This window comes from Rhododendron vialii, chromosome 8a (assembly GCF_030253575.1).
Source record: "Rhododendron vialii isolate Sample 1 chromosome 8a, ASM3025357v1".
Classification (NCBI taxonomy): domain Eukaryota; kingdom Viridiplantae; phylum Streptophyta; class Magnoliopsida; order Ericales; family Ericaceae; genus Rhododendron; species Rhododendron vialii.
In genome coordinates, this window is record NC_080564.1 from 7,443,111 (window position 1) to 7,455,279 (window position 12,169).

Below are 12,169 nucleotides of genomic sequence, written 5' to 3' on the forward strand. Positions count from 1 at the left end.
GCCGTTTGGGGTGGGCGAGACGGTCGACTTCGTTTGTGGGATCTATTCGGTCGACTGGGCTCGGCATGATGTTCGTTTGCAGGGGTTGCGGTCAACCCCCCGTCCCGCTCCTCTAGCCGTTGTTGCAGCATAGTAATAACCGCTGCCTGACGTTTTTGTTCGGCCAGGGCGATATCCAACTCGGTCGGTGGAAAAGAAAGTTGGCGGGCTACATGTGGAACTGCCCTAGCCGTTTGACGGGGCTCAAGGTTGATAGATCCGTAGCCTTCCAACCCAAGGGTAAAGTTCTCTGGGCCCGGAGGTGGGAGATGTTGAGCCATTTGTTCCGTGCAAATATGAAGCACAGACAGGATCTGAGATGAACAAAGGCCCTCAACGGATTATGAACGCGAAGAACACAAAGAACACCCCGAAAGTTGTTTTCTGCAATTCCCCAGCAGAGTCGCCAATTGTGGGGGCGTGATTTCTTCGTGCTCCTTCTGGTGCGACCGGTCTTGATGTACCTGTAGAACCGGAGGGGGTTGCTCCTCCGGGAAGAAGCTCCGATGATTAAGTCAGTAGATGGAAAGAAAGAAGTTTAGTAAGAACAATCTGCAGGAAAGAAAAAATGCTCCCTTCGATTAGATTTTTCCTCTCTTGACTCAGTGGCCATGCTTCTCTATTTATAGGCAAAGAGATGAAGTGCTGAGTAAGTTGGCCATACTTTCCACGTGTCACATTCTGCTCAGTTGGCGCCTTTCTAGCAGGGCCAGTTAATGAACACCACTTCCCTAGTCTTTCAGAGCCACATGGGCTGATGTCAGGAGGGTCACATCGTTCAGAGATGTCACTTCGAATGTAAGAGAGGACAGCCTAAATATCAGTAGATATTTATGGAAGTTTCCACAATCGTCCAGGTTCGGCGGGACCCACGTCCAGCATACGAATTATCCGAGCGTATGACATCCCGGCCGAGGCAAACCCTGGCCGAACAAACGGAAGTTCGTATCCGTGCGCTTGATAAAGCCCCGAGCGAACTTATGTGTCGTACGTTCGGATGTTGCTTATAATTGTTCGGTGAAGTACTCGTGGTTCTGTCTATCTTTCGGCCCAGCCGAAGTCCAGACTTATAAAGAGGCGAACCGTGATAGCTTGGATGATGGGTCAAACAACGTGTGAACCCTCATCGCCCCTTTTGGACCTGGTGAACCTTCGGATATTTCGGCCCCCCTACAAAATCAATCAAATGGAAATTGCCAATGCAGTGACACTTCCCATAATCCTACCATAGAACTGAATAAGAAAACAAATTGCTTCGCAACTCCCTGATATTTATTTCTAAATTGAAAAGGCACAAATCGATGAGAACCTTAACCCTCATTTTTGTTGGTAACTTAATTTTATTTTAGTGACCAATCACAGGATTCAAGGGGCATACCCAGAAGCCGATCAAAAAAAAAAAAGGGGCATACCCAGAACAAACCAACAAATGCAATAGAACTAGAAGAGCATTACAACCCACTAAACAAAACTAGAAGTCTTGAGAACCAGAGGTCCAGAACAAAAGAAGCAAACACTTGGTTATCGCAAAAAGCCAACAAAAGAAGCAAACACTTGGTCCTAATAACTGGGTTTCTGAGAGAGAGAGAGAGAGACCTGTCGTCGCTTCGATCTTTTTCGTCGATCTCTAGTGGTTGTTCGTGTTTCTGTTGAAAATACAGAAATCGCAGGTTACGGTTTCTGAGCGACAGAGATTCGAGAAATTCGAGATGAGAGAGAGAGAGAGAGAGAGAGAGAGAGAGAGAGAGAGAGAGAGAGCTTCCGTCATCGCGTCCATCTTCTTCTTCTTCGTCGCGAGAGAGAGACCTTCCGTCGTCGCGTCCATCTTCTTCTTCTTCTTCGTTGTTCTCTCTCTCTCTCCGTCTGGTACGATTAAGAGAGGGGGAGTAACCCATTCTGTGATAACCCTGACCTGCGAATGGTTTTAACCCGATCCATTTCCTATTTTAACCCGCGAGCAGCTCTTTCTTTTCCCAGCCGTTGGATGAGATCCAACGGCTTAAAACAGAATTCCGCATTTTATGGTTTGTCCGGAATCCCTCAGGGGAACCGGAGTGTATATATATATAGCATGTAATAACTTTTCTAGAACCAAGTGGAATGAAAAAATCAGAGAGCTTCCCGTGATCCCCCTGTTTTCCGGTTTGTGCGTGTTCACCCGAAACCCATCTCGACAATCAATTGCTTGCTTTAGTTGCTAATTTGTTCCGTAATCAAGTAAAGGCTAAGGCTAATCTCAGCCAACACAAGCCAAGCACCGTGAAGACAGAGACAAAAACCCACCCAAAACGAGCCCCACACGCCATTAGGCCAAGATGCATGGAGCTTCTTAATTAATTGCGGGGCGGGGGGATCATGATGGGTTCTATTGTACCTCTAACTACCTTCGGAAAAATGATTTGAGCGGTCCCCCTGAATTTAGAATGTTGGGATATCAGATGTTTGAATTGTTAACTACTTTAACTCACCTCCAAGCATGAGTTGTTGGATCGTAAGCTATGAAAGGAAACACCAGAATTGATAGTAGCATACATTTTGAAGTGAGGAGACTAAACTGATTTCTTCCTTCGTTTTTGTTTCATTTTCTGCTAGCTTCTCGGTGGATTTTTTCTTTTTCTTTTGCCATTCAGTAATCCTTGTGAAGAAAACCGAAAGATATATTATTGTTTGTGTATGAAACATAACCCTAGCATACCTTTATATAGGCTACAATGTTCTTGGTCTCTAAGAAATAGTATAAACCAAATAGGAAACATGTATTATAAAGAAAATCAGCCCAATTTGAAAACATGAATAATAAAACCTACAAAACATGGTAACATAACATCCACCCTCAAACTCAGGTAGATCTACCAACTTGAGTTTGAAAAAGCCACGAGAAATCAAGAACAGCCAAGCCAAAAAGAAATTAGGAGCAGCCACGCTAAGCCAAGCCAAGAGAAAAACCATGAGAGCAAGAGAAACCATGAGAGCCACAGAATAACCACGAGCGAGAAAAGCCATGACAGAAGAGATTTGAGATGAATCCGAATGAGCGAGCCAGCTACATGTTACTACGAGTGCCCGGCGGACAGCAACGAAATTTAAGCCGCCCGCCGAGAGCAAAAATTTCACAGGGCCTAGACCTTATAGCTTTGATACCACGTGAAGAAAATCGAAAGATGTATTATTGCTTGTGTATGAAACATAACCCTGACATGCCTTTATATAGGCTACAATGTTCTTGGTCACTAAGAAATATAAATCAAATAGGAAACATGCATTATAAAGAAATCAACCCAACTTGAAAGCATGAATAATAAAACCTACAAAAGATGGTAACATAATATTTCTAAATATTATGTTAACAATCCTAACCTATTCTATCCTATGGGACTTGGAGAGAGGATGAATATTTATGAGAATCGAACCCTGTCCATGTGCATTGGAGTATAAAGGAAGTATCAACTGCACTCCATTTGCACTTCTAGATGGATTTGGTTTGATTCGGTTTTGATTGTCGTCCAAATAGAATCGTACGACTACTAAAACCAACTTACAGAAAGAAGAAAAAAAAAACGCTAACTAAATCCACTAATGTTAAATGCATCTCATTGTCCACACGTTAGCTTACAATTCTCTAACCCCAACATAAATTTCGTAACTGATCCCTCACTCTTTGACGCTCATGTCTGCGCTACTTGGGCCCTCCCCCAATCAATTTCCCTCTTTCTTTCTTCTTCGACAAAGTTGAATATATATATATTTTTTTAAAATTCGCTGCACTCGTTCTTCATATGAGATTGGTTTTTCCAATATTGTATGCATTATATAGTGGGATATTAGTAAGTTTATACATAGAAAATTTCAGAGGCTATTCATAGCCAATAAATTCCAAACGTCTACGACGGGAACTGAACTTTTAACCTCCCACATGAGGAAGACGTAAGTTACCAATCGGAAAACTAGCAATTAAGGCTCCAATTGGATGGTAGATGAAGGAGGGGATGAAGTAACGAGGGGGATGAGAGATTGATGTGACAATTTTAACTTGGTTTGACAACAAAATTGACACATGAACTAAATCATTCAAAGTCAATTGTAGGGAGGGCTGTTATTTATGGATGTGTTTCAACCATTTATTAAATAATAATAAGGGCAGATGAGGCCTCCTCATCTCCTCCCCCAACATTTCAATTACAAAATAATTTCATCCATCATTCAAATAAAATAGTACTATTTTATTCTCAAATTTTTAATGTCTCATTCAAACTAACTACCGTACTTTTTTATCCATTCTCCATAAATAAAAATACGTCCCACCATCTTATTCTCTTCATTAAAAAATTCCCGCAAAACTCACTACCGCGTCCAATCAACCTCCCCCCCCCCACCCCGACCCCGACCCCGACCCCGACCCCAACCCCGACCCCGGGTAAGCGGACAAAGTTAAATGTGAGCAGATTACTGTTGCTTTCCGGCATTCTGCAAACAAAACGTATAATCAAAGGGCAAATCATTTCAGTGGAAGCCGGAGAGGTGGTCTGTCTGTCTGTCTTTTCCACAGAGTCTAGTTCCCTCGTTTGGCTGTTCCTCGCCTGTCATATACCGACACGTCTTCAAACCCTGCCTAACGTACTGTGCAACTTGACGGCGTTTGTATCGTACGGCCACTGCCCCCGTTATCACCTGGGCACTGTAGATCCCACCACCCCTAATCAGAGATCGACACGTGTAGACTTTGTTTTGGTCGTTGACAGTTGACAATCTTTTCCGTTCTGGCACAAGGAACTACGTAGGATACGTAGGAAACGTTAGACAATCAACCGGTCTATAGGTACCGACCAAAATGCTCTAATGGTGTACAAATCGGTGAGCGGGAGTCACTGTCACTTTTTTTTTAGAGAGGGCAAGAGGATAATTTTATCTACTAAACTCCCACATCGGGAGTTTGAATTTGTGTGGAAGTCACTTTCACGTTCACAAAGGATTTAGACTATAAAATTAATTTTACAAATTTTTTTTTTGAGTTGCTTGGGAAAGAATTAGGTTAATCGAGTAACCGTAAGTGCTTGATCTAATGCACCTATTTTTCATTCAAAATCTTGTTAATTAGCTTAGTTGGATTACTTGAGAAGAACTCAGAAGTGGGGTTTGACACGCCGATTTTTGCATTTCTAGTCCGTTCCCATTAGGATTTTTGTTAGAGAAATGTCGTAACCCCTTCCTCTTTTTCTTCACAACGAATCTTATTGTGCCCCAAGCAAAACAAAAAAATTCTAATCGAACGACACATGAACAAAATAAGGTTACCTTTGAAAAAATAAACTACAAGTACGAATTTTAGAAAACGATTCGAGACAAACGTGACACAATTATATTGCTATCGATGTCAACCAAAGTGATGTTCAAGAGATAAACATAATGAACAATTCAAATTATTTCTTAGACCTGGGATGAACTACTTATTAAAGAGCACAAATAGGGCCTTCTATGGCCCAATCACACCAGGCCCCAAGTCTTGCGGTATGCATATTTTCACTTTTCCTTATTACACATGAGAAGGAAATTAGGATTTGGAATTGCTTTTCTAGTTCTTTTAATTTTTTGACAAGAATAAAAAACCAAATACACCAACTTTGATTCATTGACAATATTTAAAGAAAGACGTTTTCGCAAGGGATTGGCCTAGTGGTCAAGACAATATTTAGGGGTTCGTTCTCTCCTAATGTTTAAGGTACGAAACTTCTTAAATGCTATCAATTCATCAAATTTTAACTTTTTTTGTATTCATTGGGGACGTTAATCCGAACCGGAGGCCAAGGGTTGATTGACAGTTCCTCCGGTTCATCCGATCGAACCGGCCGGTCCGGTCTGCTTTTTAAAACATAGACTTCTCCGACTTTGATGCCATATTTTCATTGGTTACTGTTTAATTGGTATTGATGTTCATTAATTACAAAAATTTCTTTAGCCTCTTCAAAAAAAAAAAGAGAGAAGTGCGTGCATAAACTAGTGAAAAACTGCAAATTTTACATTATTACATATGAATATCATCTAATTGGCCGTTCGGCTAAATAAGCCAAGTGGCTTATTTTTTTTTGTCTTTATTCAATTTTTTTTTCGCATTTGTTAGTTTTTCGTCAATTTTTTAGGGATTATTGCTTCGTTATAACGATAGGAATCTAAAAAGTAAAAAATTACGATCGAAACCTAATTTTTTTGAATAAAGACCAAAATAAGCCAATAAACCAATTTTTTGGGTCTTTATTAAAAAAAAATTGGATTTCGATCGAAATTTTTTACTTTTTAAATTCCTCTTGTCATGAAGAAGCAATAATTCCCAAAAAATTAACAAATATGAAAAAAATTTGAATAAGGAGAAAAAAATAAGCTAAGTGGCTTATTTAGCTGAATGGCCCATAAATTGAGCGCGAGCATAAACTAGTTTAAGAAAGAAGAAGATTGCATCGACTATCTTTTTCTAGTTTGTGTCGCAATTGAAAAATTGTTCAAAGTGACACCACGTGACGGTGTCCATTTGTTTCGATAAGGGTACACCATATGATGATAACGAGAAGAAGACAACAACAACAACTGGAAACGTTTTCATTTCCAATCGAGCCCACCAATGAACACAAAAGGTACCCTATCTACTTCAAAACCCTTGAGACAAAAGGGTGTGCTATATTTATATTCGAGCTCATTACTTTGGTTGATCTGATCTGATCGATGGGACGCAGATTGATTTGAATCGAATGTTTCAGGCCGCGAATTGTAGGCCTCAATCGCAGGTGGTCGTCAGTCATCAATCATTCTGCTCGTAAAGTCTCTGTTTCAAGACTTTCATTTTCACCCGCGTGCTATCAATTCCTGTATTGGGCCTGTATCCATACGGGTCTTTTCTCCGATTTGGAATTGAGTCCATCATTCGTGAGCGTGAGCAATGGATGAGTCTTTTCTCTGGTTTTAATTGAGTCGTCCCCCGTTTGCGAGTGATGAATTGATTAGTTCTCCGAATTAACCAGTCCATGTATAGAAGAAGCAAATCGCTAGTGCAGTTGCAAACATGATCAGCCCTGTCAAAAGGCATGCAAGTTCGCCTTTCTCACGCGGAACGCTAGGGGTCTGTTTGAGTAGAAAGAAAATTGCGTCGGAAAGAGAGAATGAGAGAAAGTAGGGTGAAAGAAAAGAAAGTGAAAAGAGATTTTATTTTCTTAAATGCGTCTGGTTAAAATGAAAAGTTTTGTAAGGGTATTGGGCCTGTATCCATACGGGTCTTTTCTCTGATTTGGAATTGAGTCCATCATTCGTGAGCGTGAGCAATGGATGAGTCCTTTCTCCGGTTTTAATTGAGTCGTCCCCCGTTTGCGAGTGATGAGTTGATTAGTTCTCCGAATTAACCGGTCCATGTATAGAAGAAGCAAATTGCTAGTGCAGTTGCAAACATGATCAGCCCTGTCAAAAGGCATGCAAGTTCGCCTTTCTCACGCGGTACGCTAGGGGTCTGTTTGAGTAGAAAGAAAATTGCGTCGAAAAGAGAGAATGAGCGAAAGTAGGGTGAAAGAAAAGAAAGTGAAAAGAGATTTTATTTTCGTACATGCGTCTGGTTAAAATGAAAAGTTTTGTAAGGGTCTTGCAAGGAAAAACATAGTATTTACTAACTTACCCTTAACATACATCATAGATCACGGTAGAAAAGAAAAAATTGTGGACATGATGGGAAGTCATAAGATGTGGCAAAATTTTCTTGTATTTTTAGCAAGAAAATTGAAGTTATGTACTCATACTTTAATGAGTTGTGCAAGAAAATTCACTTTCTTACACTTTCTTGTATTTTTGTGCTAATCAAACACGAGAAAAGTATCATTTTTTTTTCTTACATTTTCTATCACTTTCACTCTATTAAACAGGCCCTAGAGGAGGGTTTTTTTTTTTTGGTTCACCGACCCTAGAGGAGGTTGTTACAGGTCATTCAATGTTGGATGTAGGATAATGGGTTTTTTTTTTTTTTTTTTTATGGAAATTTTCATGCGTTGAATAACTAGATAATATTAACAGTGGTGAGCATGAATGGTATTTGGTGAGGAGAAATGCCTATTCTTGCATTGTCACCACCTATTCTTGCATTGTCAATTTTCTTGGGAGGTGTGGTCTCGGATATTGGATTGGTGGCATGTGAGATGGGTGTGCCCTGAATCTTTGGAAGATCTTTTCATTTGGTGGGGGGATAATCGTTTTCGAAAGTGGGAGAAGCACTTGTGGGAAGCTACCTTTTTCGCGACCTTGTGGTCTTTGTGGCTTGCAAGAAATGCCTATGTGTTCAACAATGTTTCTACAAGTGCGGGGGAAGTGGGTGAGCTGATTAAATCTAGAGTTGCAATGTGGGTTAAAGCAAAATTTGACATAAAGGTGTATTCGGTGGAGGATTTTAGGATATTTTTGGATGGAGTTAGATTGTTGAAGTTGTAACTTTGGTTGAGGGTGAGGTGTTTTGGTAGTCCAACTTTCTGTTGGAGGGTGCTTAGGTGGTTTTGGTCTTCTTTTTCTTTTTCTTCTGGTTTGATCGAGTAAGCGTGTAATCTTACTGTGTTCGAACCGCTCGATGTATCCCTTCGAGTGTTATAAATGTTTCGTTTGCCGAGCAAAAAAAAAAATGAATGGTATTTGGTTAGTTTTGTCAGAAAAAAGAAATAAATCAATTTTTACAGGATGAAAAGTTTTTGAAAATGAGCTCAATCCGCAAAATTTAGTTAAACATATTCAAACATGTGGATTAAGATTGAGTTTCAGTTTTGAACTATGGTTTAGTTGACATTAAAAAGAATTTGTCGGTCAAAAATACGTTCAATAAAAGGAAACTATTTGAATTAAAGCATTACTTCAATTGCCACAAAGAGAAAAAATCAGGTGTTCTTCCACTAAGAACTTTTAGAATTTTTTTTGGTTTTATCCTTATTCAATTTTTTATTTTTTTTTACTTTTGTTAGTTTTGTGCCTCACTATTTTGGATTTCCTATTCGTCTCGTCAAGACAAATTGGAAAAGTAAAAAAATTATGACTTGTACCCAAATATTTTGAAAAATAATTTACTTTTCAACAAAAAAAAGTAAATTTTTTTTTTGTGTTTTTTGGCTTAAAATTGGATATTTTCAAAAATATTTGGGTAAAAGTAAAAAATTCTTACTTTTTCGATTCCTCTCATCGAGATGAATCAATAATCCATAAAAGTTTGGCGCAAAATTAATGAATGCAATTTTTTTTTTGAATAAGGACAACTTTCAAAAAGTACTACTCCCTCCATCCCATTTTCATTGTACATTTTTGAATTGCGTGACATTTTTTAATTGCTTATATCTTTCAATCTATAATTTTTTTCATAATTTTAAATACTTTGTATTATAGAATTAATCGAAATTTATCAAACAAGATCCATAGTGCATATTTTTCAAGATCCACACTAAAAATATAGGCAATAGATATAAAAGAGACAAATAGAATAATGGACAATGAAAATAGAAAAATAGGAGGGGTTGTAGTGCATTCGCCACACTACACCGTGTAGTGCAGTGCAGTCGATCTGATCGTCCATCTCGGTGCGGACGGCTTGGATTTAATCCGAGCTCCTACAAATCTTAGCCGCTCATTGCCAAGAAGGACGGCCGAATTAACCACACTACATGTGTAGTGCGGAGGTGTACTACAGCACCCCGGGACGAGGGAGTAAAACTTAAGCAGAATGCTTCAGTTAGGTTTAGAGTTAGGGGCTAATTTGGTTACAATAATAGGAGTAGATGAAAAGCTGCTGTTATGAAACTAGGACCATGCAAGACCGCTGGCTAGCATATATTCTCAACCCAGCCATTTGAAACTGGTGATTAATAAACCAAACTAAACCAAATAGATAGTACTAGGTACGTAGGGACAAAGATGCTCACTTTTAGAAAGCGTCTTACTTAAATCCAAAATAATCGAATTTTGTGAAAGTGAGAATTGAGAAGTGAACGTAAAACAAAGATTAACAGAGAGTGGGAGTGAAAAGTCATATCGAAGAATTGAGTGACCTATAAAGAAGTCTTTGACCCGATGACATTAGAGGTGCGTCTAGTTGCCAAGAGAAATAAGGTAGTAGGACTTCAACCGCCATTCTAATTAAGGTAACGAAAATTGGACTCCACATTACAAGTTTGACCAATTTTCAGTGCATATATATTATTGCATATATTAAGAGTTTTAAATACAAATATTATGATTTTAAGGTTATAAATTCAAGATGTGTATTGTATTACTTCCAAATTTTAAAACGTATGACATGGTGTTTGATGATTAATCTTTCATTTAAACATTTACGTTGTAGCTCATTGATTTAAGAACACAAAGTCATCATCAAAAGTACGAAAAATAACATGTGGGGATCAAGAAAATAATTTTGAAGTAACGTTTGTTGTAGTAACTTTTAAGATATTTTTTTCTATTCATTACAAAAGAATTATTTAAGAAAAAACCCAAGGAATTTGTAAGAGCATTCCCATTGTAATAATCAAATGGGCTTGGAAAAGAAAATTTAACAACAATGCTCAAAAAAACATCCCACATTATAATAAGCAAAGTTACAAGCCTTTTAGCAAATAACTAAATTTCACTCATTTCATAATCAAATTCAATAACTTTTACCAATAACCAAAACTCAAAAACGTCCCATATTGAAATCATCTCATCGAGATGAATAATTTGATATGGTCAGATGTGTGATTGAAACTCGTTTGTCATTGAATAGATGTGCATTGTATATTATGGGGGTTTAAAAGTTTCAAAGCCTCTTGAGTGATGGTGTTGCGCGGTGTTGTTCACCATCCGAGCCGTCTGTTCGGCAATTCAATAGTTCAAATCTCATCTCCATTGATCGTACAAACATTCAAGCTGTTCATTATCAAAATGAGATTTGAACCGTTGAATTGCCGAACGGACGACTCGAATGACACACAACAGTACCTTGCATAGCACCATCTCTTATTTTTCCTCTTAAGTGTTGTCAACTCTTTTGGGATCAGTTCGCATGGAGTTCTACCCACGACCACGAGTGATTGGTGGATGTATTTCCCGATCAATTACCACTATAATCCGGTGGACAATGCCAAAGTAAAGTTGAAGACCATCTCATACTGTAAACTATTGTACTTAACCACTTATCGATCGACACGTGGATTTCCATTTTTAGGTTTCAACGTAAGTCTGTTTCGGTAGTGAATGTATAGTGAACGTAGTACTAGTAAAAAGTAAAATTAGAGAGCATTACTACCACGCAACAAACTATCGCGTGTACCTTACCTTCCTAGTTCCTATCCAATCCAATCCAATCCATGCCCTTCACTTCTCTTTATTTTCGCAACCAGAAAGTCTATCACTATTGCTCTGTTTCATCGCTTCCTTCACTGCTTTTAATTTTGATTGTTTAATGGAGTAGTATTTTGAACTGTTTGAATTTTAAAAGGTTGTTCCAAGAAAGAGTAACTATTCTCTAGAAGAGTTTTTTTTTTCAAATCTGGACCATTATTTGTCAGGACGAATAGTGAGATTGAGCGCTGCTGTGGTGAGAACGGTGAAATAGAGTGGTAGGAATAGCATCACTATTTCGCAACCGCGTGGATCAACTATATTATATGTGCGCGCGTGCATAAAATCCTCTTGCTCCCTCTGTATTGTTATTAGCAAAAAAAATTGTACTAGCTAGTAAGAGTAATTTTTACCAGAAAGTGGATTAACAATGAGTGTCATGCAAAAATCGAATTGGCAAACCAATACAAGTAGTGAGGGTAGGTGGAATCTGATTTTCCAGAGGCGTTTAAGGGATTGGGAAGTTTGCCAATTCGAAGATTTGCTTAGGAGGTTATAGCATGTGACTTTGGATTTGTCCAAAAACGATGCATTAAGGTGGAAATGGGCGCCTGATAGTTGCTTTTCGGTAAAATCTGTTTATAATAGATGGGAACAACTGAGTTTTGCAACCAACCGGGTGATGGGCTCGATTTGGACTAGTATTAGCCCACTCAAGGTGGAAATTTTTTCGTGGCAAGCTCTTCAGAATAGAGTGGCTACAAGATCGATTCTCCTCCTCAGAGACTTGATTCCGGAGGGACCGAGGGACAATCGA